This window comes from Diadema antillarum, unplaced genomic scaffold (assembly GCF_040938485.1).
Source record: "Diadema antillarum isolate AM-2024a unplaced genomic scaffold, OU_Dant_1.0 seq00000649_RagTag, whole genome shotgun sequence".
In the NCBI taxonomy this organism is placed as follows: Eukaryota; Metazoa; Echinodermata; class Echinoidea; order Diadematoida; family Diadematidae; genus Diadema; species Diadema antillarum.
This window is the reverse complement of record NW_027271563.1, coordinates 1,373,075-1,399,097: the sequence shown is the minus strand read 5'-3', so window position 1 is coordinate 1,399,097 and position 26,023 is coordinate 1,373,075. Positions and strand designations below refer to the sequence as shown.

At 38.6% G+C, this 26,023-nt stretch overlaps 1 pseudogene; it reads right to left on the bottom strand.

The window, feature by feature from the left end:
* On the bottom strand, positions 1-24,868 carry LOC139736478 (uncharacterized; annotated as a pseudogene).
* Positions 24,869-26,023: the final 1,155 nt, after the last annotated feature.

The window sequence follows — 26,023 nt, the reverse complement described above, 5'->3', positions numbered from 1 at the left end:
TCATCGGATATGTGTTTGATGACTAAGCGGTTGATGCGGCAGTCCTGGAGCGTGGTGACTGTGATGGTGGTGATGATGATGGTGGTGTTGTGCCGAATTCGACAAAGCCGCTGCCGATGTTGACGAAGCCGACGATGACGAGGATGAAGAGGAGGTTGAGGAAGAGGAGGAGGAGGAGGTGGTGGTGTTTGAAGAGCCGTCCGCTGACTTCTTCTTTGACGATTGGTTCTTTTCCTTCTCGTTCAGTTTCTTCATCTTCATGCGACGATTCTGGAACCAGATCTTAACCTGCCGCTCTGTGAGTTCCAGGGCTTGAGACAGTTTAGACCTTCGGTCGCGTGTTAGGTACATATTTGCTTGGAACTCCTTCTCCAGTTCGTAGATCTGGAGCTTGGAGTACGGCCGTCGCTTAGTTCTGCGCGGGGTGGTCGTGAATGTGGCGAGAAGGCTGCATGAAGATGCTCCCCCTGTCAATGAAATCAGAGTGAGAAACATGTCACAGTATTAATCAAAGTTGAACGCCTACTGGCACATTATTGTCCCTGCAGCTAAATGATAAGGAGCTCGAAAGTAGCCATTTTAACATTGTGTCTATAAATGAATCGACCGGAAGTTCTTTGTGTCCTGTGACCCTTGTTCTCTCAAAGCTTTGGCCCTACTCACTGGCCAGAAAGCTTCACATTGACTCTCTCAAGACTGGCAGAAGGTTTACATAAAGAAGGAGACACTGCATGATGCAAGGACTGTCAATTTTCAAGGGAGTGGGGTGGGGAAGAAAGAATGAAAGGGGAAGGCTAGTAAATGATCAGTGGGAATCAGTGAAAATGCTGGGGGGGGGGGGTGATTGTTCCAATCCTTGTGGGATTCATTTAAGAGTACATTATATAGCTATTGCTGTGTGAAAATTATTTGCTTCAGAATGGTCTCATATTCAAGTAATGTGCAGTTTAATGTTTCCAGGGGCCCGTTTCATAAAACTTGTCATCAGTGACAACTGCCACATTTCTATGACAAATTTGCTCTCAGCCAATCAGATGCAAGGATTTTCGTAGCTTGTCACATCTATGACAACTTGTCACTGATGACAAGTTTTATGAAACGGGCCCCTGGTCAGGTTAGCATGTCTGTACAGTGACGGGGCATTAAACTGCACATTACTTGAATTACTTCACTCCAAATTCCACCGTTCATTCATATCCAACACGTCAGTCGTCCGATTACCATCTCGAAAACCCCAGAATCATTTTAGCTCAAAAATCATTAAAACATAATGGACCAGATATTTGGAATTCTTTACCCCCTCATTTAAAACAATGTACGTCGTTGAACATTTTCAAACGAGAACTAAAAAAACACCCTCATAATCCAGTATACTTCTGACACATAAATATTCATACCACCTGGTCAACAAACACCCTAAACAATGAGTTCACGGCCATAACTGAAGTAACATTCACCTCATCACACTGATACACAAAATAACACTCAACGTAAAAACCAAGATTCATCCCAACACAATGCATACCGCACTGCACCGCACGTCCTTCGCACAATTACTTCCCACTCAGTGAGTGGCAAGATTTTCTTTATGTATCTCTTTATTGTGCCCTTTGCACAATTACCCCCCACTCAGTGAGTGGCAAGATTTTCTTTATGTATTTCTTTACCTGGGGCCATCATCCTCGTCAAGCTTAGCTTATGATGATGGTCCCCTGCATTTCATTTTTATCATTTCCTATTGCTTCCTTTCATATATGATATTCGTTCTTGAAAAAAAAAAGAAGAGAAAATGTATGTAAGATCCAAACGTTACGAATATTAGCTGTGTAAATGACTATGTAGGTATTTTGTTGATTTGTTGATTTGTATTGATTTTGAAATGCAGAAATAAAAACTGAACTGAACTGAACTGAACTGAATATGATACCGTTCTGAAGCAAATAAATTTCACACAACAATAGATATATAATGCACTCTTAAATGAATCCCACAAGGATTGGAACAATCATCCCCCAGCATTCCCACTGATTCCCACTGATCAGTTACCAGCCATCCCCTTTAAGTGTCTTGATACTCTTCGACACAAAATGACATGGTCTAGGGTGAGGATGACATGGCGACACCAACAAGGGAAGAAACTTTTGCCCACCTTTGGGTGAAAAATACCCCTGTACATTCCTAATCTGGTCAAGGCACAAAGCTTTGCTCTCTTATGGATGCGCAACTAAATTCCTTTTATGCTCTTGATATTAAGTATAGGCCTACTGTTTAACAATGTTCCCACTTTTGAAAAAACAAAAACAAAATACAGGTTTTACGGTTCAAGATGCGACCAGAGTATTTGACATTGTTGGCATAATGAAACATAATGCATTCGAAATGGACACCTAATGCATAAAAGAAGGTTGATATCTGCAAGTGACCAATTTTGCCATGTTCAATATTTGCCATGGACAGTACAGTGTCAGAAATAATCATACAGAAAACCGTTTGTACGCATTTGGACCCAGGAAAATTATAACGTTCGTAGATGTTTTGATATATATATATATATATATATATATATATATATATAAAACAGTGTTTTATGTATCTTAGTATCATCATACAGATTGTCACCAAAACTTAGAAAAAAATCTGAAATTGAGCCCCTACAATAATTATTAACTAATTGTCCATAATGGGAACTTGATGTGAAATTCAAATTTCATTTGGATATTTAAAAGTTACATTGTACTTAATTTGTTTATATGCAATTGTCATATTATATGCTTAGGCCGGAAATGAAATAAAAATGAATGAATGAATGAATGAATGAATGAATGAAGTTGCATTTAAATATCTGGATATACATGTATACCATACAACATTACTTCCATGTACACCTTCACACATATTATGATATTATCTGTCTGCCTGTCTGTCTGTTTGTCTGTCCGCCTATCTATCTATCAATCTATCTATCTATCTATCTGTCTATCTATCCATCTATTTATACATGTATATCATGTACACAAATATGATACGAAAAAGTGAGGGGTGAAGTCTGTTTTAAGCAGCATAGGCGTAGGTGAAATGTGTCATTACTTTCGAACTTGCAGTTTGATTGAGAGAAAAGTTAAGCTCCATTGCTTAGTTAATTGAAGCATCACATACTTAATAACAATATATGCTCACAATTGTGTGAAAGCACATTTCCTCTTGTTTGATTGATCATGGAATCGTGGGCACTGCAAGATGTATCAAAAATGAAACTTGTTCATCTTCAATTACCCATTTAGCATGACAAATTGAAGTTACTTGAGGTGAAAATTGCTTATCTCTACGAATTACCATCTGCAGCACAACATGCGATTAATATGCAATTGATATGCAACCGATTAAGCAATTAGTGAACTTCACTGCACGCCAGCTCATTGATCAAGCTTTCTATTGCAAGAGTATGTTGGCTCTTGAAAACTAAAATCTTGACCGGTAAGCAGGGCAGTATGCTGCAGAGGAGAGGGGTGACTGGGGCAGAGTATGCCTTTTAAGAAGACAACCAATACTGTATGGTTATATTGAAATAAATGATGAACGATACAAAGTGTAGCATTTATATTAAAGATGTATATTTCACGATATCTATTAGAAATAGTCATATTAATGTTATTTTGTACAATGTGCAGGAAAAAAAAGCATACAGAAAATCAATCAAATCAAATCAAATCAAAATCAATTCAAACAAATAATACTCTCTAAATTAAATCACAAACAAACAAATAGACACAAATTTAGTGCAGGAGGACGTAGGATTACCCCTCCCCTTGACCCGTTCCATACGGGAACCTGGTGTCCTGTGTATTAAGTCTATAGGGATTTCAGAATTCAGTGTCGGACGGGTACATTGTACGTAAATGACGATCTTTACTGTAATTGTTACCTACTAAGAGAAGTATCAAATGCACAGGTTACACATCAGGAAAAAAAATCGTCAGTCTGGTCTACACTGATCAGTTTCCATCCAGATCGGCGCAACAATCGAAAAACCCCTCTTACTTCAGTTAGACATATTGCACAGAATCTTCAATCCCCATTCTGCAACACGCTTTTGGGTATAGCTTTAAAGTGAAAATCTCCCCTCCGTGCTTAAATTGACTTGGAAAATGCGGGTATTTGACTGACAGAAACAAAAAAAAAAGTCATCCCTGGTTAAAACTGAACAAAAATGGGGGGAAATGTGTTACGGCAGTGTTCGATATGCTTTAGCGTAACAGGTCAGAATCACATTAAAATGGGCAAGGTGACTATAGTCTATACTGTAATCGCCTAAAATTCTAGCAATTGCATGTGTGGACAAGTAGTCCTACAATTGTGTTTTGGTCAAGAATATAATGACCCCATTAAATTGACGAAGTCATTACCAATAATCTACAACAGTTTGATGTGAATAGAGCAGTAATTCATCTTGCATTCCTTTCAATCAAAAATGATCCACTGGGGATGTTTGTGAGTGGGACTTTGAGAACAGACTGTAAATGTATAACATTATACCTCTTTTGATTTGCTTGAGTACCTCAAATTTGTAACCTACTCAATTTTACTTCTTCGATTTTTACCTTTAAACTATTATATCATATTTACAAAAATGTATTTAACATGATATGGCGTGGATTATTAAAGTTTTTCACTTTAAACCTAAAAACTCACGAAATCAACTTATTATCTACTGACATTTCTTCATTCTCATCGTCATGCAGCACAATATTGGAGTATACCAAATTAGTCTGTTATTGTGCCGTTTTCAGCAGATTCTTGTCACTTACAAAGAATTCGTGTTTTTTTTTAAACAATAAATTGTTGGCTTATACTTCAACAACGCATGTACATGTCTAAGTTGTAATGAAGCTGCATAATTAACAACAAAAATCCGAAAGAAATCAAGATATAGTCAATATAACAATGCCCCAAACAAAAATAAATCAACAAAATCCATACATTAAACAACAATTTCTGAACTTTTATGCGTTTTGCTTTTTTGTTGTTGTATAGCAACAGCAATCTTATCACGTTTACCAGGGTAGATACACAGTCCTCTGGACGGTGGTTTGTGCGTGTCGTTTTTATCATACAACCTATCTGTCTCCAGGTTTTAATGTGTATGTTTAGTTGGTGACACACGCGCCTTTGATCAGCGTGCTGATCGCTACTACCTGTGTATCCAGTGGGTTATGATTCGACCTGAAAAGTGCTCAACCTATACAATCACTTCAAAGGCGAATACAATAGTTAGACATCGATTTTCCTTGCTTTCATATTGTCTGAGAGTGATAAATTACTCTGTTTTCACAAGAAATAAAATATGGTGAGAAAAAAAAAAAGTGTTCTTATCTTTGGCTCTGTCTGCAGAAGCGTGCCTCACTGTAGATCTGTGCCGAAGTAGACATAAATTGAACTGACAAGCAACAAATATGTCCTTTTTTCCCTGTATGTCTTTGTATCGAAATCTCAGTGATTCTTTGTCATTTATGCTTTTACTTTATTTCATTCACATACAGAGCGCCCTCTGTTTTTTCACCTCTTCCGATCGGGGTCTGTGTTGTCCTATCAAGGAGCTGCCGCCGGCTACTCGGGTACGCCGCCGCGCCCCGGGCCATACACGACGGTCCCGTTCGCTTCAGAGAGCGGCCGGTGCGTCTTTTGACACATCGGCGCTTCCCCCGTCTTTCAGGCGCGCAAGATCCCGGGGTCCCGGCGAATGAAGAGAGCCTTAACATCATGCTTTGTAGGATTATTGATACGGTCTACAATACCGGTACAATATGTTGGCACCGTCTGGTCTCACAAATATAAATGCAATTCCGGCAAAAGAAGAGAGGGAGAGGCGAATGGAAGGCAAAGGGAGAGGAAAAAACTCAAACAAACAAAATAATACCGGACACGTTGCCTCAGTTCAACGACTTATCGGTTCTTGGTTTTTCAGATGTGGCCTAGCTTGCGAGAAGCGAGAACGAAGCAGCAATAATGATGGTAATAATTGTCTTCTGCGGTAAAACAAGACGCGCATGTTCGTCCTAACTAGCACGAGTCGCCCGTGTATAACGTGAAGTGGGCTCCTTGACATGAGAACTGTGGTATGCCTGAAACGTCCCATATGTTTTCACTTCCGTGATTTTGATTTCCCTTCTTCACCATGGAATATGCCGCATGAGACAGAAAAGAAGAGACAGACAGACATTATTGTCTATCAACCCTCTCCACCCGTCCACCCCCCCCCCCACCCGTTTCTCTGACTCAAACACACCTCAAAGAGAGGAATAAGGGCAAACAAAAAGTAGAACTCGTCCATTTCAACGACTGAAAAGAGATAATCTACCCTTAATCCCCGCTCATTTCTTTGTTCCATGAAGCTGACCGCTGACTATAACAAAAGGTGTCGATAGCACATAATACGCTTGTTTGAGTCGGGCGTGCCTGATGACGGTGGGTACTTTGGTAGGCACTGAACGCATCCACGCAGACCCCTCTTCTTCCTCACCCCTCCCTTTCTTCTTGTCCACCTCCACCGCCCACCCCCCCCCCCCCATCTCCCCGATCCTCAATTCTCGGTCGGAGGACGCTCGCGAATAGATTCAATAAATGTATTTATTACATATCGATAAAACCGACACGGCACCATTCAAAACAGGTAACGTGTATATTCTACTAAGTAAATACTTTTTTGTTTGTTTGTTTGTTTATGTCTATTGGAATGTCAGTCAGAGTGCAAATGCATTGGAGGAGAAATAGAAATGAATAATACATGTACAAATGTGTGTATACATACATTGATAAGTTATGATGAGTTTATGCAATCAATGGATTGATGAGTGATATGGCTTATAAGACAGATCATATGGGATGGGAATAGGAGTAGAGGAGAGTGAGACAAATGAAGAAAGGATGAACGAATAACAGAAAGAGAGGCAGAAGGTAGATTGCAGCTATCAGAGACGTAACAAAGGGGGCGTGTAGAAAGCACAGACGGAACGTATTATGCTTCAAATTGAACATTATCGATGATCGATTTGCTCTCTTTGATGGGGGGCTCGCCTGTGCGTCTCGTTAATACATTGTTAAACTAACATGTAATTTGGATATTACACGGGTCTCTTCTGAAGGCAAAGATTAGGTAATCAACTCCCCTCCCCCACGTGTAATTTGGATATTACACAGATGTCTTCTGAAGGTTAAGATTAGGTGATCAACTCCACCCCACCCCCTTTAAATGAGGACATTTCATACGATCTTTGCGCTTTGGTCTATGGGGCTTTCACGAGACCAATACTAACAGTTAAAGGGATAGTACAGTTTTGGTTGAGATGAGAATTAGGCTTTTAAATTTTTGCAAGATACCAAGAAAACACTTATGATATAGTACAGAGCCTACCATTTTAAGAGGAATTCAAAGTTTATTTGATGAAAATCGGGTTTGGAATAACTGAAACATCCAAAAACAAAGTAAAAACAAAGCGATCGTTACAAAGTGTGGGTCCCACACTTTACTAGAATCATTCTTTTTTGGATATCTCAGCCATTTCAAAACCAATTTTTATAAGATAAACGTTGATTTCTTCATAAAATTTCATGCTCTTTCATATTTCATATGAGATTTCTCATTATCTCACCTAAAAATGTTAGAAACCTGAAATTAGGTCTCAACCAGAACTGTACGATCCCTTTAACTATTCACATGTCTGTTTAATTCTTTGCCTTCACCCCTCATCTTTTAGTTACCATTACAGACCTACCCTTACTCTGTAAGACAAGCTTTACAAAAGGAGAAAACACAGAAAAACCTTCCCCAACAAAAACGAAAGAACGAATTTCCACATCCTCACTATACTCCTCTTTATTTTTCGTTATTTTTTGTCGTTTTCTTTTAGATAATAATAATGTATTCGCGTCGGTGTTGTTTTGGATCATGTGTGTTTGTGTATGTGAAAACTTGTGTGGTCATGCGTGGGTGTGCGTGTTATTTGTATCTTCTATAAATTTCGGATTTGCCTTTTGATCGAGTGAGCCATACAATTATATACCAGAGCTGGACAATGGGTGTGAAGGACAGACCAGACAGCAGCATATCGCACAATCAAGGAAGTCAACTTTTGTGGCATGAAAGAAGGCATCGGACGAGTGATGCAAAGAAAGCGAGGTTGGAGTGCGAGCTCCTTCAACCAGGTGCACTCATCTGACGGTCCGGGATGTTCAGGGAGTTGTGGTCATAATCATCCCGGCCAACACGAGGTGAATTCTCCAGCGTGAAAAAAAAAGAAAAAAAAAGAAATATGCATCGGATTCCCTTCCCCCTATCATAATCTCCTTTCCTCTCTCTCCCTGTCTGTCTATCTATCTGTATGTATGTATGTATATATGTATGTATGTATGTAAGTATGTATGTATGTATGTAGGTATGGTTGTATCTATCTATAATTATATCCATCTATCCATCTATCTATCTATCTATCTATCTATCTATCTATCTATATATCTATCTATCTAATTATCTATCTATCTATCTATCTATCTATTCATCTTTCTATCTATCCATCTCTATCTATTCATTTTTCAACTTTTTTTTTTCGTAATTAATGCCACTGTCTTCTTCTTTGACCACGACTTAAAGACCAGATGGAATTATTCAAAACGTTCCTCCCCAATTGATAATCATCACAGCGTCATTCCGTCTTGACCGAATATACAACTGCACGAATCATATCAAATATATAAATGTGTATCTAACGAGTATATAATGTATGTAAATGATTAGAACTAAATAAAACCAAGGAGGTACTAGGCAAGCCTAGTACCTCCTTGATAAAACGAAGGTGAGTTTGAACAATTATAAGACTACAAACTATCGAAGTGGTTAAAGGTGTTGTTTACCTTTGGGAGCAGTGCATGATTTTAAAAGTTTTCAAGATATCATATTTGATGCATATGTGTAGGTCTGTTGTATCACAAAACATCCTACCATGTAAAATTTTCGCAATAAAGTCTGATATATATGGAGATATCAGTATTTTTCTTAATAAACCATAACTGTAGACGGTTTAGTCTGGAAACATTTTTATTAAAACTATTGTTCACATTTTGTGTATTTAACAATACTTAACATCGATAATAGGAATTCAAATTTTTACAGTGGTTGTATCCCTAACTCACATTTTAGAACTATTTAAAGCACTATTGCTGGGTTTTTGTTTCATCTGCAAATAGTAAATTATGACTTCAAATTTAAGGAAATTACTTTTTTTTTTTTGGGGGGGGGGGGGGGGTAGTCTTAAAAGTCCACGATACGATACTATGTGGTATGCTGATGGACATTCACTCGCTTTGCTCCATGTTTCCTCACCCTCACCCGTTTTCGCATCTTTTTTTTTTCCGGAGCAGAAGTGGAGTCGGTGTTATTGAAATTATCAGAACCATTGTTTCATTTTTCATATAACTGTTAATTAAAAACCTAGTGTCTTTGAACGCCTTACGAAGTCAACGATCCACAAGAGAGGAAAAGCAAACTTTTCAAAACAATCACTGAACATTGCATAAAATCATAGTGTTTGGTTAGGATCAAGGCAACACCAAACTGGAGCCAAGTGCATGGTTAAATCAACAGAATGATGTGACTGGAACAGCATACGACAAACAGATTCAATCAGCGTGACTATTACTAAATTGAAAGTTACACATCTGAGTTTTACGGGTCGTAAACTTATTTCCTCCGATTTCATGATAATATGTCATCCTTAAAGGGATCATCTGGCAATGTTTTCATTTGGGGGGGGGGGGAAACGAACAGCATATAGTCATATATGGTACCAAAAAAAAGTTTTCCTATAATTATTGTTACAAATACGAAGACATGCAAAAAATATGGGATTGAATATCAAAACTAGATCGTTCACTATTAAAGTGAAAGTCTGTAAGCGACATGCAGGCACGCGTAACGAGATTAAGAAATATCGAAAAATTATAAATGAACTATCCAGCAAATGTACAATTGTAAGTACTGTGATATTTGTTCAAATATTTCCTTTTGAGCGCTTAAACTTTGTTTCTCTCTCTCTCTCTCTCTCTTTTGCATTTAGAAATTCTTTTACAGTTCAGCCTGTCAAGTTGAACAATGTCTGTTATTAAGTCAACACAATGTTAGAAAGTGTCACTACTAAGTCAAATGACATCACTAAAGTATTGGTTAAACTTTGGATCACTACCCTCCATCAATATACATCAATCCTGGTATTCCTTTTGCTTGATTTTGTTTTTGATCATAAATTTGGGATTCTTGCATTCATATTTCTCTACTCATAAACTTGATTCTCTCACGGTTCCCTTCAACAAACGAATCTCTGCGACAAGCAATATAAACAGTAGTCGAAAAACCTGAACAATGTTTCCTCCCAGGTACCGACTGTAGTCAAATGTCATTGTTCTAAGTTCTACTCCAGAGTTCGCACCCTGTACAAGTTGTATTGTTTGAATGTGTGACAGAGTTCGTGATCATTCGACATGTTCGAGGAAAATTGTTTTCTCCAAGGTCAAACATGAATACATCTTTCTAACTGTATTGAGTTCGTAGATGTTATACAACCCATGTAGTACCACATTACACCTCTCTTTACAGTTCTGGTGAATGACACACGACTATAGGAGCACGATTCATGTGGGTGTCGAATGTAAACATGATTTTCGTTAAAGCTAATCATCTTTTCCAAATTGTACATGGGTCATGATATACACGTGTATTTATGCAAGTACACTACACTCCGGTGTTGGTAGTGCAATTCGTGCACGATACACAACGTTGACGGCCGCACTCTGTATACAGCCCTAATTATTACAATCCACAAGTTCTTGGAAAATGGTACTTATGGCACTGATGATGACGAAACGAAAGATTTAAAGAAAGCGCCAAATAAAATAAACCAGAACAAACTAATACAAACATAAAATATAAACTAAACCATAGGAATAAACTAACTATATGGTCTTGACAATGATCATATTATTATTATACAAGATACAACTTTAAGTTTTGTTTATGTCGTTTCCTATGTCTTGTTATTTTTTATGTTAGAGAGAGTGAAAAGTGAGAGAGAAAACAGTGAATCAAAAGAATATTTGTCACTAGCATGATCCGATAAGTTAACATGACACGCCATTTACAGTAAAAGTAAGATATTTTCAAGACTTTTTGATACCAAAGACAAACAATTCAAGAGTTTGAATAGAATCAGTCATTCAAAGCAATCCCATTTTCCTTGTGAAAAAAAATGTCATTACTCTGAACCCCTGTTCCTTTTCCCTGTTAAAGGAGAAATGCACGATAATAGCTTACAGTACGATTGGAATGTACACACGTCTTAAGAATATTTTTCTATAACTGAATGAAGGACAAAAAAGATTGATTTTAATGTATTAGCTTCATTTACTATCATAGAGTTGATATGACCAGGCAAAGTTCATTCTTTGGTGGAAATGAATAGATACTGTTGGTCTGATCACTGGAATTATTTCCAAAGCAGTGGGAGAGTTTTAGAGGTGAGGGATTTTGTGGAATTCTCTTCGTATTGTTTGTATATCGTTGTCCTACTGTGACATCACGAATTATTGTAGTCTTCCTATCCATTGATGATCTGGTGTAACCAATACTTAAACAACAACAACAACAACAACAACAACAACAACAACAACAACAACAACAACAACCATAACTTTTGAACGAATTGCCCGATTTTCCTCAAACTTCACTCATGTGTACTGTTAGTATTTCTACACTAACTGAATCCACGTGTATAATCAATTGAGGTGTATTATATTATGATTGTTCCCCTGTTATTGCGGTAGCTATCATTTGCTTGTATAAAGACGAGGTATTTTGGAGCTCCATGTTATACCTGTCTGTTTCCGTTGATTCAGTAAAACTTCCACTCCTCTCGTTATTTGTCTTGTACGTGTGCTGCTTTATCAGAGTAATTCAAGTCGATAGCGAGGCAAAAGTATCCGTCAGGTGATAAGGGTGCCAAGTAGAAAGTGAGACATGAACTCACTCTGCTTAACCCGTTGCGTGCTTTGAGAGGCTTCGGGCACAGACAACCCTATAGCATCGTACCCTTATCCAAAGCCACTGCCATACAGGGAGAGTTAATCAATCACCTACGGGAACCTTGTGGGCCCTCCACAAGCTTCACAAAATCTGTGCAGGTTGTCCAATTTTTGGGGTGGAACGGGTCGACAGACTGAAAAGAGATATCTTCTGAACATGAATATACCCGAATGTTTGTTTGTTTTGTTTTGTTTTTAAATCATGGCAATATTCTATTTGGGTGAGATGAGAATGGAATGCAAACAAATAAACGTCATACATTGCGATGGTGATAATTATTGTCTTTCACGACTAATGTTCAAATTGTTACAATGTGTTGCGCCATGCTTTTATTAATTTATAAAGTGGTTATTAGCCCATCAATAAGCACTGAAAAAAAAAGATGTCGACACGTGATATCGTAATCAATATTTGATTCTGGTACAGGTGGCCTATATTCAAAGGTTTTCCGACCAATGGGTGCAAATTATTGAGTAATCCCTTTCAAGTAGGACAAAACCCGCCTTCCAATTCACTCTGTAATTGTATGTATTTCGGGTGTAGGAATTTGACAGCAATAAAAACACTAGATGGAAATGTGTGCCTTATCCTATTGCATTCTCTCTCATGAGGTCAGCGAGTTGTTAGGAAGAAAAACCCACAACCAGACAGTTACCAATTAATCTTCATCATACACATCATCATCATCATCATCATCATCATCATCATCATCATCATCAATATCATCATCATGGGAAAATCGAATAAGAAGGTGGAGGACTCAGGACGAAGAAAAAGATCGCTACCAATCATGAAAATCTTGTATTCAAAGACCGAATATCTATTGTTACATCTCTGAAAGAGAATAAATATGTCATTTAGGACTGAGGGAGTAAACGTGTTCTATCGATTATGCAATCTGAGTACAAGACCTGAAGACGGAGTTAACTTCCGATGAATCAAATAATCTAGTTGTAAGAGTGGACTGGGCATGTCGTATAGTCTACGCACTGCTGCAGTTAATAATGGAGAAGATCACTTCGATTTTGTCTTTTGCTGTAGCACCTAATTAACAGAATAATAGATGTTAACAAGCACTTACTTGCATGCACATAGATCCGCAAACACGCTGGACAAAGTTGATCCATCACTTTACTGTTTTAGTTGTTGTATTTTCATCGACTTTCAAAGTGACGTACATGTATACATTTCCACAGTTTGATCTCAGCACTTTTTATTTTGGGCAAAGCGTGACACAAGACGTGCTCTCATAGTTAACAATGCACGTCAGGCAGATATAAAGCAAAAAGGGGAAATAAATCAAAAACTTCAAGAGGATATAGAGCTCCTTTAACTGCGACTGTAGAATATTAAAACAACATTGACGTACTCCTTTATTGCTGCGGGAAATCAAAGATACGTATAGGAATTGAATAATCATAGCATATCATTTAATATATAATGCGCAATATCCTATACGAAGTTGCTGTGTTATCGTTCCCTCATTCACAGACCCGTTTACTCCAGGGTATGTATACATACGATGACTAGCAAAATAATGTACAGATGTAATAGTATTATCTTCTGATCTACCAAGATAATGAGAATGTTCTTTCTTCGCTTACAAGTTCTGCTTACAGTAACCTCCCAGGCAACATCCCTTATTAGCTCATTGAACTATTGCATAGACGATTATGGTAGATTTTTGTTTTCCCTACATTTTTTTTTTCGTCTACTGATTTTGATTAATATTGCTTTTGCTTATTTTAAGAATTGTGTTATGCAATTATTTTATATTTTGATTTACTTTATCTATAGGGAAACACTATATGCTCATAATTATTTAAGGAGACACGCGACTTTAGGTAGACAACTTGTGTCTCCTTAACGTTTTCAACTATAATTTTTTCATCAGATTCAATCGCGAGCTGTAATGCTGACATTGCTTATCCACACATTGTCTTCCTAAAGCTGGATCCAGAGGTACAGATAGGCCCTATTCTATACATCCACTATATCTATGAATCCATATTTATAGCTATCTATCTATCTATCTATCTATCTATCTATCTACCTATCCATCTATCTATCTATAGAGAGAGAGAAAGAGAGAAAGAGAGGGGAGAGAGAGACACGCACACAGAGAGAAATAAGGATAAACAGAACTAACTTGTAACAGAGGAGGACAATGTGAATCACAAGAATAAGAGTTCTGCACATTGCTAAATAAAAAAGGAGATGCGGAGTTGGAGATAGTAAAAATTCCATAAATCTACCAACTGAAGAATAATACAAACCAATGGTATAAGACTGTAATATCGTAATATACCGACTGCATTACTTTACTCTTTTGAAATAAGTATTATTCTTGACGTGTGTGAAAGATGAATAAAAGAAGAAGCGAGAGGAATGGGGAGACAGTGTGAGAAAGATATATATATATATATATATATATATATATATATATATATATATATAGGGAGAGATTGAGAGATACACAGTACACTGTTACAAGAATAAAGATACGAGTAGATTGTATACAGATTGTATAAGCAAACTGTACACGATTGGTACATCATGGAATACATATGTATATATAATTATATTATAATAGAACGTGTGTGTGTGAGTGTGTGTGTGTGTGTGTAGGAAGAAACATGCATATATAATACGAATTTGGCGGCAAAACGGAATAAGCGCCATTTCTTAAACGATGTAAAGTGAGTTTATATCAGATAGAGCAAAACTAAGACTTCAAATATCTTAAATTAACAAAAATACTTAACTTGTTTAACTTGATCTAGCTCTTCACATACATGTATATACTTATATATATATATATATATATATATATATATATATATATATACAAATATTGATAAAGAACTGTGCAGTTACATAAGAAGGATAAAGATATAATCATAGACAGAGGTGTAATTGCACAGATGGGTATATCATAGATCATAAAAGTTTAACACAATTTCTCATGAGATTCTCAAATTCCTTTAGTCATTGCACGGGAACCAACAGATCCCCGAAAGCAGTGCCCAGAAAAAAATTACTGTTCTTGTATGCATGTCTACACAAATGTATTCCTGTGATAATTGCTAACAAGCTCACGGTATAGCACCGCCTAACCGAATTGTCTGCGTTCGTCAATTCGATTTTCGGTCGTACTGAGCGTTTATCTTCCCTTAAAAATGTGGGGTAATAAAACATCGCAATGCGCATTTGTGAGGGTCCTACGTGAATCTTCAAATGTCACCATGTTTAGGTTCAAACCGGCAATACATTCTTTATGTTCCAGATACCCTCCTCTCTGGGTGACACCTGAACTTCGTTTTATGACATGGAATTGACGGGAGTTTTGGCACGAGCAAAAGACAGTCTGTGTTTAATGGCCAAATGTAATAATTATACCACATACTGGCAACGACCTCTAATCATTACCAAAGATTCGTTTTTAAGTCAAGTTTGTAACGTTACTATATCAAGAACTCATTGGCATAGGGCGTTGGCTTTGCGAGTTCACCCCCCTTCTCGAATTATCTCCCCCCCCCCCTCTCTCTCTCTCTTCTAACCCTATCTCTTCCTGTCTCCTTTTAATCCTCTGCATGCCACATTTACCACCTGTCCACTAGTCTGCGTGTGAAATCTGTGCGCATTTGACTAAGTGGCACAAGAAGGGTTAAACTAATTTTGCATCGAAATCCATGCAACGACCTCCTACCTCATAACTGAAACTTTAGCCAGCTACTATAGGCATTAATCATAGCTATACTGGCATTCTGACAGAGAAGTATAAGACAGACATACTTCGTAATCTTTCTCTAACTGACATTGTTATCGTTTCTTCCATTATTTTTTTTGTTTTTATCCCAGCTTGAATATTTCATATCACATTAATTCATACTCGTTATTCCTAGCACGTTCACCTCAATTTGTCAATAAGGTAACAACAGTAATGGGAACAAGATGCCCTATCATGCCACAACACAGGGAGACATCGACATCAGATCGCTTAATTTGAGCTTTTGACCTCATCCGTTTTTTTCTTTTCTTTTCTTCACACCCGAATGGTACACAGGAATAATACCATATTTACACCATCAAATCATAGTTACAAAGGGAGGTGGGTAGTTTCAAAAGCGAATGGAAAACAAAGAAAATAATATAGAGCTCGTTTTTACATCAGACTGTAGCACGATAGACATTCTGTCAAATACATTCAGTCTGTTTTTCAACGTGGCGTTCTCAACGAAATGCGCCCTGAAAGCAGGTGATAGATGGATATATCGAACGTACATCTTGTATTCATTTACTTAGGCTCATTTACAACAATTCGTTCATTTTACGTGCTAGTGATTATGCAGATAATATATCGCTTTGAATCTACTTAAACACTGAAAGTGTTTGTGAAGGACTATGATAAATTAAAGACCGGTACCATTGGATTATTATTATTATCATCCTTGCCTTGTTTTCTTCAAGTGTCGATCTGTCGAGACCAGATATCGCGAAAGGTACTTCAAAATGTTAAATTGACTTTCGTATCGTGAATATGAGCGATCACGAGACGACAAAAAGAAAAATATACCAACTCCTACATTTTTATTATCACCTACTTACCGATATAAATGATCGTATTTGGCTGCACTAATGTGTTCTACGTGTTGCATTAATGATTAGTCGCATACCCACATGAATTTGATATGCACGCAATTACTCGAATTAGTTGTAGCGTCAAAGTGTCAAGTGACTTACCATTAGGCCTACTATTCTATTTCCTGGAAGTTTGGAGTATTCCATGATGACAGTTGTGATAGTTATCGAAATATGCATATTTCTTACAAACATGTGTGTAGAGTGTGCCCCTGGCACCTCAAAGGGGAAGAACAGAATAAAGGTGAAAACCAATGATTTCATTATAGATCAATAGTGACAGAATAGAGCTAAAGGGACGATAGAAACTATGCACATAACTACGCATGACGTGTGAAAATACCGTCTCATGTCTAATCCTTTAGTCTACACACAGCTTGGGGTCTAGGAGTAATATCTTTGCTACCAGCAACTTGCTTTATCCACAGTGATTCTAACAATTTGTTTTATTCTCTCCCATTACACAACCATGGGATCTTTGAAAACTGGATTAGATCCTCCTGGATTCGACAAGAAAGCCCTAAACAAATATTTCTCGCTCCCCCACATAATGATCAATACATGCTGGTATTGGTCTCTTTAGAAATTGCAGCAGCGTAGGGGAATACATGGATATTTCTCAATCTCCAACCCGCGGCAACTCCCCGCTTTTCATGTCATTGTTTGATCTTTCCGTCCGTGGGCCCGGTGCAACGACCAAGCGACCGAAAACTACTGACCATTCAGGGCCCTTCCTTTTCTTCCTCCCCTCACATCCATTGTTCCCCCTTCAATTGGTCCGGATAGTTACTCTCCTCGATTAAATCACTTCATTGTAAACAAGCTCGGACAGTTTCTTTTTCTTCCGAAGAGCGATTAACAGTCAATAGATCTAATACAAAACCTTTGAGGAGAGCGGGGCATATCAATTACATCTAACAAGAGATTAGCGGCATTTGAGAGAAGAAGGCAGGCAAGCGATCCAAGAAGAGAGTGAGATTAACACAAAAAGCCGGCTGGAATCGGTACAATTTTTCTTGCCTCTGTCTTTTTCCCCTCTTTTTTTTTGCGCGTCCCTACATACAGCATTAGCGGCCCTCCTACCAGTTCGTCGCAGCCGGCACTATCCCGCACAGTAGTGGGTGGCGATTCGATGCATGGAGTTGGTTTCTTCCCAATACAAACAGTACGCGCTCTTCGCAAACCAGTCTACTCTGTTTTTACCCCTGCACAACGTGGTCGCCAAGGGAAGGGGGTATTGAACAAGGAGCCAGTTGGACAGCCCATGACACTCCCTCCTAAAGAACACCCCATTACTCTGCCAGGGGGTGGTACACACTGCCAGAATAATTAGGAAAGGCGCTCATGAACAGGATGGATAGGAATTAGGCCTTTTTATCCGTGGGAATCTATCATTTGACAGGATAATCGCGAAGGATCTAGCCAAGCTTAGTAAATGGTTATGAATAAATCATTTTCTGTTCAGCTGCAGTCAGCATGCATATTCTATACTGTTATTGTTTTCCTCTCGAGTACATGATTAGATTATCTTCAACTTTGATTATTAAATTCGATAAACGCTACATTATCAATAACTCTACTAAGCCATAAGTGATTAAAAAAAATGTTTAAAGACGTGTTAGAATGAAAGTACATTCTGCGCTTTGCGTATAAGTTGACTTGAATAGAACCAATACTGATCAAAGTGTGCTGTGAAAGTTTTGTCAAAATCATCACATGAGACAAGAAAATTATAAACTTTCAATACTTTTAGTATCTGCATGATACTGAGAATAGTGGTAGCAACTACGGATCTATTATGACGTCATGATGTTGCGTTCCAGGTATCCCATCTCGCGCACTTTAACTCGTGGGAACGATGTTGCAAATGGCGAGTTATCAACGGCGGATTTAAGGAAGATGCATGCACTGTTCCGCTTCTGTGACTACATTCTCAATTTGCAAAGTCAACAAAAAAGACAGAATGGAATTCTCTTAAAATGGAATCAACAGAGAAAACGATAAAAGTGCCAATCCCACAATATGTATAATCACTGAAACTAATTAATGAGAGAGAGAAAAAAAAACACACCGCTGAACACCTATAATGTTGACATACCTAAATGAAAGACTTCGCGGGCGTCGTTCTATCCTAAAGGTGTTGTAAACTGGGGCTGAGGCAAAGCCTTGGGAATATTGCCAAGTATGTTCGACCAATCTGTGACTGTAACCTTATCAACTGGATTGCAGTCGACGTGGCCTTTGCGACTTCTTAACAGAGCACCACCCTTCAAATGCACGCCAACGTCACAGTGAATGCTTGCCAATGTCGGTTTGAGTGTCGGTGTCGACTATCATACTGATTTGACAATGTTTGAGGTCATGCACGAAATTAAGCGCTTTGTCGAAAGTCTCTGAAGACAAAAAGAAGCATGATTTTCGCAAATACCACATGGTAGTTTAAATGAATGAAAAGAGAAGAAGACAAAGGGAAATCAAACAGAATCGGCTGATGGAAGAATGAAAAGAAGGGAACAAGGAATCAAACAACTAATCGATAGGCCAAACAAATCTTTCATTGTGCACCTGTCCTATATTAGTTTTAATAATTGACAACGTTTACGTAGCGCACTATCACATGAAATGTCTCTAAGCGCTAATTTGAGGGTATTGTTTTGAGGGTATAATTTGGACAGAGCTCTCATCCCTAGAACTCATCATAAACGCTTCTGCGTCCTAACTTCACACCTATTATGCAAAGCCTTCTCGACCATCAAAAAAAAAAAAAACGATGAGAATCTCATCATATCACATAATTCAACGGAATGAGACAAATAGGTCAATTACTCGGTAAGTGAAGCTGCGCCACATCGGACCAGTACTCTCGGATAATTAAATTCACACCGAGCTAGGGTGACAACAAGCGTTAACTTCAAACACGCACACATGTACACAGGCCTGACAGCACTGGATTATAATTTCTCCCCGTGTGTGAACTAGATATTCCACATTCATGTTTGATAACTCCGACTGGAGGCTACCACCAATAAAAAAAAATCTAAAAGAGAGAAATTATGGTCTCTTTCTTGTGTGTATTTACAACTATGACAGAGAACCAATGCATTACCATCAATGACAATATTTTGGTTCAAGATATAAAGTAGTTAAACAAAAATTTAATTGAAAGATGACAGTAATTATCACTATCAATAATCTCATCAATTCATCGTCAAGTCATATTGTATGTTTGGCTCGGTAGAGTAACAGCATGAAATTATTTTATCTCTTTTTTTTTTCTTAGGAGCTTCACGAACATAGTGACAAAAATACAGACATATGTAGACAAGAATGGTGGCTCCATAGAAGACCCTCCCAACACCCCCTCCCCACAAACAAACAAACAAATAAACAAACAACAAAAAACAAGAACTCAAAGAAAAAAAAACGTCTAAATTGAAAGCACTATCATCATAAAGGATTTCGGATACCTTCTACAATGTAGGTTAGATAATGATATTACATCTTAACGTTCCCTACTCCTGATAACAAAATGTTTTTATCTCACCAAACACAAGCCGACAAATATTTTCATGTATATCATTTATGTACGCTCTTTGTACAATCCTTGAATATACTAATTTTATATGATTGATAATAGTTATAGTACCCTTATGTCTGTGTGTGCTATGTTTCCGATGTTGAACTCCATGTGAATGAATTACGTGACAGTGTCGCTCGGTTTTCAGACTAAAACGATATGTTGTAGTTATCAACTGTTTGCAATGTGGTCAAAAACTTGACTGACAATCCCAAGACTTTCAGTCGGTCAACGAACTCAAACAGCTCTGAGAGGAGCGTCTTCGTGTAACGTGCTTTTGACGTGGTTATTGGATTTTCGACGCGATGAGCCTCCGCGTTATACGTCAAACTCAATGACAATCCCTATACACACTACCACGCCTTGCTCGTAGAAACAGATGCAACACGGACAAATAGTATCAGCAGCAGCGGTAGTAGTAGTAGCAGTCGTAGAAATTTAGTGGTGATAGGGTTTAATAAAGCGACCAGAAGAAATAGAAAGCCTCATAAAGGAAGGCTGATCTGGAAGTAAAATCACATACGTACATAAAGTGATAGAAAGAATTCAAAGATAGTTGACAGACACAGGACAGAACAGGTCATAATATACATAATATAAAACATGTAAGAGCTGCTAGAGTATACACACGTAGATGCAAGACGCAAACCCTCCACATTCAAGCACAGATATACACACAAAACACACACACACACCTCTAACAGACAGGATCGAATATAACCAAAATAGTCATGATAAAAACAAGCATGAACAAGAACCACTTAAACCAAAAACATACACGAAAAATAAGATATTTCACGGAAGACCTCAATAAGCACAACTCTTTTTCCTACCTCATTTCCATCACAGAATAACCCGTTATTCTGAAATGATCTGTGTATCTTGATAGAACCGGGCGTTCTATTACAATAATCTACGATGTGTTCTGTTACACTGCATTTCGAAACACGTCTTACGATGTCTGTTCAAAGGGGTGGACAATTACCTGGCTTTGAGTCTTGACTGTTATTTTACATTGGGTACTCAATACTAAAACGGCCACGAAACATTTGAAGGTGAATATTTTCATCAGCAGATCTTCATAAAAACTAAACATAATGAAATGAAATGAATAATGAAATTTTATAGGATAATTTTGACTTCTTGCCTTTTTTTCTCTGTGTTTTACACAGCAATTAGAGCCTGTTCTAATAATCTACTTTATGCAGGGAAAATTGATAGGAATGATTGCTTTCTACCTGATGTGTTGTGCACTATTTGTATGGAATGCAAACGATGGAATGACAGCAACCATATCGCTTGATGTGTAACGCGATACCATTCGCATTGCTAATTACAAGGTGTTGTAGGCATTTATCGTAAGTCAATGTCGTGACTTCTTGTAGAGTCATAAAATCAACGGATGGAACAAAATCGATTTAAGTAGGCCTATTGCATGTGTGCGAGAGAGGGAGACTATGCGTGCCTTCAGTATGTAAAGATTTGTTTATTAGCAGTCATGACTTAGTGACATTAGAAAAATAAAAACAAAACAAAAAACAAAAAGCTCTACAGAAGATAGCTGACAATTATCACCTAACTTACTTTTGAAGAGAAGAACTGCTATTCGGCTCGGATGAAATGTTATAGATATTTTCGTAATAAGTTCGAAGCCACTTATCTGATCGTTTGAAGAGATGATGTACTTCAGCATTTTGGAGTGGCAGATATGTAACATTTACGGTAAGTGCTATGTCTGTGCAATCTTCTGACTGACAGGGAGCAGTACATACAAGGCTTCAACGGACATACTTGATAGAAGCTTACAATCATATCTCATCATTTCCCAACCGTCTTTACAATCCAGTTAATCAATTTTTGCTTTTTCATATAGTTCTCACTGCAGTACTTAGAACAGTTCTGACTTTATAACCTATCTAATCGGACAAGTGTAAAATCTATAAATATATATCTGTATTATCATATACATTCATAGTTATCACATACAAATGAACATAAATTTTGTTCTGGTTCTTGTTCCGCTGATTGACAAGGGACTCCACAATATTGTTGCGCGGAACATTAAAGCTGGCTTATGATAGAGCGAACGAACCCTTGCTACAATTTGAGTGAGCGATATCATAAAATTCCGCTCAGGGCCACTGCATCATCTCAGTACCAGAATGTCCCTGCTTCGAATTTCAGAAAAAAAAAATGATAGAAGAATACTTCTCACACATGCAAGGTGACGAGTGTCAATACAAAACCGAAATGGTCAAGAGATAGCCATTTCTATGTCCTATCTTGCCCTTGTGATCTTTGCGCTCTGATCTTGCTGTTAGTGCAGCCGTTTCGGTAGTTGAAGTCTCAAATTGTCGTGCAGGCTGCTCGGCTGCCGAGCAAGTATATCCGTTCTCCTCTGATACCTCATAAAAACCTGTCTAATTTGTTGTCTAATGTTTATTCTAGTATAGTAGTTTTGAGGACATACGCACTTTGGCATTTTCATATACACCGTAAGTCCATGGAGCAATTTTACCCTTTTTTTTTTGCCTTGTCTGCCTGTAGGGATGAGTTCGAGGAAAACAGGTAATAATGACACTGCAATGAAAGCTGTAATTATGCCTTGTCCCATGACATTACCTATAAATCAATCCGTCAGTTCTAGTGGAAACCCGAGTTGACATTTAATGTGTGCCAACATCTCCGTGAAATAGAAATATGATTAAAAAATGGGATCCACCAGGTGACCAAGACGAAATATTGACGTTCTAATCCCTTGAAACATATGTGTATAGAAGAAAAAAAGAAGAAAAAAAGGTCGAGCTGTTTGATGACCCGACAAGACAACAATATTTTACACGAGCTTACATCAAATTCTAAACGAATATTTAGGGCTTGGACTATTTTAGGGCTTGGACAAAATATTCCCGTTGTCGCACATGCAAATTAATGACTTTTTTAAAGCATAAAAAGCAGCAATAATGATAATAATAATGATAATAACAAAAGAATGTTTAAAAACCCACTTCTGTCGTTCAATGACTGCAAAGGCAATGACCTACTGACTCCAGACCCGTGAATGCCATGACTGCGTCATAGAAAGGAAATGGGTTGTGAAAGCTTAATCTCATCACGTAGCCCTCTCAGGAGGAAAGCTACCGAAAAATCTGAAAAAGCTAGGCATCTGAAGACGCCTGGGACTTCTGAGCAGCACAAGTCTTATTTCGATGGCAAGCTTATTTTCATTACCAGTTTCTTTTCTCTCTCCCTCATAGCTTTCTTATTCTTTTTTTTTTTTTTTGGTGTGTGAATGTGTGTTAGTGCGTGAGTGTGTGTGTGTGTGTGTGCGTTTTGTTCTTCTTGTTGTTATCATAACATGACAAGCCTCCATTACAGGCTAAGTTCTAAAGTTGTGACTGATTTGCATCTTCGTGATACTATTTTTTCCCCCTCAGGTATAATATTGTCATTTTGCCAACGTGAAAAGGTGACAGTTAATCATCGTACTCTGCAGCTTATCCTTGCTTTAGTAAAAAAATGTTCTCGAAAGACAGAGAACAAAGACAGGATGCACCAGAAGATTAGAGACTACTAAATTCAGCGTCTTTTTTTAAAACTTGTCTGTGCAGATAAAGTCTGCCCCCATGAGAATGAGGTGGTTCCTTGTAACCAGGGAGATATGAGAGGATGATACTAGCTGCCTGCATATTGATACAAAATTGGAAAGGCAATAAACGGTAATCAAGATATGAGGACACAGGTAATTCGATAAAGAAACAATACTGAAAAGGGTTGTTTTTTTTTTATTTTGCGTAAGAGGAAGAGATAAAAAAGGCATATTTGATGTTTTAGTGTCCCACTGGAAAATCCGTCGACTCAAAGGGTGTCGTTTAATGTCGCATAAAAAGGGCGGGCGAGAGCGGGGAGCGAGTGGACTGGGCGTAGGAAGAGACAGATAGCTTGTTTTATGCGATCGTTTGGGAGTGGTTTATGGCCCCAAGAAGGGGCGATATAACGGACTCGATGCTGCTTACCTGTCATATCTAAGGGGTAGGGTGAGTTGTGGAGACCGTATGGCGTACTGTAGGCATTGTTGCTCATGTATTGTTGCTGGTGCGCCATGTGTGCGTGGTGAGGAGGAGAGCCAGCGTGTGTGAGGAAGGTGTTGCCGAAAGTGCTGGAGTAAGGCCGAGGCGTCGCTCCGTGCGGTGCGCCGCCGCGGATCTCTCCTCCGTTCCAGGCGGTGGCAGCGGCAGCGGGAGAGACTCCGCTCCCGGCTCCCTGCAGCTCCTCGCTCGCGCTGGATGCCGCCAAAACTCGACTCGGTCGGGGAGTTGTACATAGGGTAGGAGTAGTGAAATGCACTCAGCTGGTCCGAATTGGACGTGCTAACACTAAACCATGGCATTACACGATGTTCTTTGCCGACTTGCCGTCCCATAAAGTCCATTCATAGGTGCTGCTATCCCCCTGTATTCGGCGGCACAGCTCTCCATACCACTGGGGCGCTGAGTTGACCAGGTCTGTTCCATCCCTATCTGCATCATGCTTCAAAAAAAAAAAAGAGATCACGATGAGGGGCAAGCAAAGAACCCACTACCGATGATAAACAATACCCAATGTATATACAGCTTATCCCTTTCCTAGACTTGCGCTATATCTCGTTTTTCGTGTGTTTTTGGCGAGCAAAACTGACAAGTCCGTCGCCACTGTCGTTATTATGCCGTGACACCTCAGGTAGGTCGGAATCCGACCCTTCCGCCGTTTTCGTCAAGCTGGCTGTCTGAATAACGATCAGGCGACCTCACCGACCCTTCCGTATATGCTAATAGACATTTACAACTCAATCACGTGGACCTCCGCTTACTACGATACACCAACACACAAGAGCGCCCACTGAAAATACACCGACTTTTATTATCAATGGACCACCGAAATCTTGCGGATCGACAGGACACGTTTTTTTCGCCCTTGTTATGCATTGTCGTTAAGTTACCCCTTCCCTCTCCTTCTTTCTCTTCCAACCCTGCTCTAGCCTTCACGTCTTTTGAAGTCCTGCGATACCCCTTTTAATCTTATCGGCTTTATAGCACTTGAGTCAAATGGAAAATAATAACGGTGGGTTTGAAAATGCGCTCAATCGGCCGTCTCCGTTGTCCTTTTGATCTTGCTTGCAGCCGGTTCGTACTGGCAAATGAAGCTCACGCGCGAATTTACGGCCACCCCGGAAGAGTGGTGGCGGGGGGATGGTTTCAAGGGGGTAGGGCATGTCACGGATGGGGGACGAGGAGGAGAAGGAGGAAGAGGAGGTGGTAGAGGTTACAAAATCTTTGCATGCGTTATGCAACCCGGTCTTGTGCGTCGAATCCGAGAAACTTATGAGCATCGTTTGCATAAGTGCGGAAACACACGTATTGGCTCCATACACATTCAGCACACTAGTTTTTGATGCTTGCTGCTCTGTCCATTTTTTCATCAGGACAACTTATATGTGTGAGCACTGTTTTTTGTCATTTTTTTTTCCGTTCTCCATTTGCATACATAAAAAAGTAATTCATTTGATGATATATCCTTCTAATTCTATTTAAAAGACGACCAAAATGTTATATAGAGCTAAAGGGGGGGGGGGGGGTGTCTATTATTTTCATTGGTTTCACAGGCATGCCTCAGGCAACATTGCATGAGATGTTTGATGTTCT